Genomic DNA, 4,453 nt, shown 5'->3' with positions numbered 1-4,453 from the left:
TGAGTAGGCCGCAGCCGGGGTTGAGAGTGGGGCAGATGTGGCCGTGAGCACTGGTGGGTAAGCCGCAACCGGAGCCGAGAGTAAGCCAGAAACGAGCCGTGGATACCGATGGGTGGGCCGCGGAGCCTGGCGACCCGGCCGCAGTAACGGTCTGGAGCGGGGCTGAAGTGGCGGCGGGCCTCGATGGATAGGCCACCGCCATGGTTTGGAGCGTGGCTGAGGTGACCGCGGGCCTCGGTCAGCAGGCCGCGGATCCGCTCTGCACCAGAGGCGTGGGACGGGGCGCCGCCGGCCGGGGCAGCTCGGGGTCGATGACGCGGACATTGGTTGGCCCTGCCTGGGCCGCGGATCCATCAGGAGGCGGGGATGCTGGACGAGGGAAGGCCGAGCGGGGAGGCTGAGGGCCGGTGTCGGGGCCCTGTCACGTGCATGGAAAACACAAGCCGCGGAGACACCATCACATGTTTCTCAACGCAAGCAATGACTAGCCAGGTCTTTCCCCGGGAGGGAATAACCACGGGAAGGGCAGTCTCCAATGAAGGAAACCACCTATGCCAAAACAAGGTATCCATCCACAGACGGCTGTTTCGGGGTATTGCCCCTCATCAGTGTGGAGTAGGAAACTGGCCAGTATGAGCAATGCCTAGTAGAAGACTGTGAAAAATGAGGATGAATGAACTCATGGAGATCAACATCCAACACTGCGGAGACACCATCACATGTTTCTCAACGCAGTGATTCTAGGGCAATGCCCCCACCCTTATGGGAAATATGTAAATATATGCAAAACACAAGCCGCGGAGACACCATCACATGTTTCTCAACACAAGCAATGACTAGCCAGGTCTTTCCCCGGGAGGGAACAACCACGGGAATGGCAATCTCCAATGAAGGAAACCACCTATGCCAAAACATGGTATCCATCTACAGACAGCTGTTTTGGGGTATTGCCCCTCATCAATGTGGAGTAGGAAACTGGCCAGTAGGAGCAATGTCTAGTAGAAGACTGTGAAAAATGAGGATGAATGAACTCATGGAGATCAACATCCAACACTGCGGAGACACCATCACATGTTTCTCAATGCAGTGATTCAAGGGCAATGCCCCCACCCTTATGGGAAATATGTAAATATATGCAAAACACAAGCCGCGGAGACACCATCACATGTTTCTCAATGCAAGCAATGACTAGCCAGGTCTTTCCAGACTGATGAGGGGCAATACCCCAAAACAGCTGTCTGTGGATGGACACCATGTTTTGGCATAGGTGGTTTCCTTCATTGGAGACTGCACTTCCCATGGTTGTTCCCTCCCGGGGAAAGACCTGGCTAAATGTTTAAAAAAAAATGAACATTTAACTTTTTTTCACAAAAAAAATTACTTCAGGTCCAATTTTTTTTATTTTACCAAGGGTAACAGGAGAAATTGGACTGCAAAAGTTATTGTGAAATTTGTCCTAAGTATGCTGATACCTGATATGTGGACGGGAACCACTGTTGCGGCGCATGGCAGAGCTCAGAAGGGAAGGAGCGCCGTTTTACTTTTTCTATGCAAAATTGGCTGGAATTCAGATTTGACGCCATGTAACGTTTGGAGAGCCCCTGATGTGATTAAACAGTGGAAACCCCCCACAAGAGACCCCATTTTGGAAACTAGACCCACCAAGGAACTTATCTAGATATGTGGTGAGAACTTTGAACCCCCAAGGGCTTCACAGAAGTTTATAACGTACAGCAGTACAATTGAAAAATCACATTTTTTTCACAAAAATTATCTTTTCACCCCCAATTTTTATTTTCCCAAAGGTAACAGGACCCCAAAAGTTATTGTGCAATTTGTCCTGAGTATGCTGATACCCCATATGTGGGTGTAAATGACTATTTGTGCGCATGGCAGAGCTCGGAAGGGAAGCAGCTCCATTTGACTTTTTTGGCTGGAATTGAGATCGGACGCCATGCCGTGTTTGAAAAGCTCCTGATGTGCCAAAAAAGTGGAAACCCCCTAATTCTAACTCCACCCCTAACACTAATCTCAGCCCTTACCCTGACCCTAGCCCTAACCCTAGCCTTAACCCTAGCGCTAATGGGAAAATGGAAATAAATACATTTTTTTATTTTTTTTTTTCCCTAACTAAGGGGGTAATAAAGGGGGGGTTTGATTTACTATTTATAGCGGGTTTTTATTTTTGGCAGCTGTCGCCCGCTAAAAGACGCTTTTTATTGTAAAAATAGTTTATGCATCACCACATTTTGAGAGCTATAATTTTTCCATATTTTGACCCACCGAGTCATGTGAGGTCTTGTTTTTTGCGGGAAGAGTTGATGTTTTTATTGGTACCATTTTCAGGCACGTGGCATTTTTTTATCGCTTTTTTTTCCCATTTTTGGGATGCAGAATGAACAAAAACCAGCATTTCATGAATTTATTTTGGGGGGTGCGTTTACACCGTTCCGTGTGTGGTAAAATTGATAAAGCGGTTTTATTCTTCAGGTCAGTATGATTACAGTGATACCTCATTTATGTCTTTTTTTATGTTTTGGTGCTTTTATGCAATGAAAACTATTTTATATAAAAAACAATTATTTTTGCACTGCTTCATTCTGCGAGCTATAACTTTTTAATTTTTTCACTGATGATGCTGTATTGAGGCTTATTTTTTGCGCGACAAGATAACGTTTTCAGTGGTACCATGGTTAGTTATATCCATCTTTTTGATTGCGCGATATTGCACTTTTTGTTCGGCGGTATGATGATAAAGAATTGTTTTTTGCTTTGTTTTTTTCTAAGGGGTTAACTTAAGGGGTTAACTAGTGGGACAGTTTTATAGGGCGGATCGTTACGGACGCGGCAATACTAAATATGTGTACTTTTATTGTTTATTTCCAAAAAAATGAATTTATTGGGGAAAATTTTTTTTTTTTATTTATTTAGCGATTTTTTTACAAATTGTTTTTACACTTTTTTTTTTTTTTAGCTTTATTACATTGTCCCAGGAGGGACATCACTATAAGATGTCAGATCTCAGATCTGACAGTTTAGACAGCACTCAGATGGCAGATGGGCGATCTGACTGGTGCTGCACAAGGCTTCCTCATGCCTGCTTTCAGCAGGCAGTGAGGAAGCCGGCTCCCTGCAGGCTCCCGAAGGACCCCGCGGCCATATTGGATCACGGGGCCTGCAGGGAGGAGGACCCTCGGAGCAACGCAGCACATCGCGTCGCTCCGGGGGTCGCAGGGAAGCACGGAGGGAGCCCCCTCCCTGCGCGCTTCTCTCCTATGCCCCCGGTACACTGTGATCATGTTTGATCGCAGTATGCCAGGGGTTAATGTGTCAGGGGCAGTCCGTGACCGCCCCTGACACATAGTGTCGGGTGTCAGCTATGATAAGCAGCTGACACCCAGCTGCGATCCGCCGCGCTTCCCCCCCGGGGGCGCCGCTGATTGCTATGACGTACTATCCCATGCTTGGGAATTAAGTCTCAGGGCATATGGACGGGATAGTACGTCATATGGCAGAAAAGGGTTAAATGTTCATCTTTTCGTTCCACATTTCAAAAATTCCTGTGACGCACCTGAAGGGTAAATAAACTTCTAGAAAGTGGTTTTAAGCACTTTTAGGGGTGCAGTTTTTAGAATTTCACTTTTAGATATTTTCTGTCATATAGGCCTCTCAAAGTCAAAAGTCAATTCAAATGTGAGGTGGTCGCTAAAAAAATGGTTTTGTAAATTTTGTTGGAGAAATGAGAAATTGCTGGTCACAATTTAACCCTTCTAACTATCCAACAAAAAAATTATGTTTCAAAAATTGTGGTGATGTAAATTGGATATGTGGGAAATGTTATTTATTAACTGCTTTGTGTGACATATCTCTCTGATTTAACGGCATAAAAATGAAAAGTTTGAAAATTGCTAAATTTTTGCCAAGTTTCTGTTTTTTTCACAAATAAACGTTAGTCATATTGAAGAAATTTCACTACTATCATGAAGTACAATATTTCACAAAAAGCAGTCTCACAATTGTTGAAGAGTTTTTACCACATAAAGTGACACTGGTCAGAATTGTAAAATTTGGCCTGGTCATGAAGGTGCAAACAGGCTTGGGGGGGTAAAGGAGTTAATATAGGTTAATAATGTTCTATTAAAATAAAAAAGTATATTGAACGATTTTAAAGCAATAGACATTTATCTCAAGTAGATACATTTAAAGCATTTATGCATCTATAAACCTCCCAAAGCTTCATGGAGCCATTCAACGTCAAAATAGTCAGTTGGCATAAATACATGTTTCCACTTGCCAACCATTAAATCTGTAAAGCTATTGTTAGTCATGTTGCAAATTCAGATCTGCTACTTCTGTATGTTTCCTGTATTAGGAATGCTATTTCCTATAAGAGCAAACCCTACTTTCTTCCACCCAAACCAGCCCCCCTCCAGGATATTTAGCCTGAAAAAGC

The sequence above is a fragment of the Dendrobates tinctorius genome, unplaced genomic scaffold (genome assembly GCF_039654945.1).
Source record: "Dendrobates tinctorius isolate UK_male_01 unplaced genomic scaffold, ASM3965494v1 ptg000060l, whole genome shotgun sequence".
Classification (NCBI taxonomy): Eukaryota; Metazoa; Chordata; class Amphibia; order Anura; family Dendrobatidae; genus Dendrobates; species Dendrobates tinctorius.
This window is presented reverse-complemented; position numbering follows the sequence as displayed.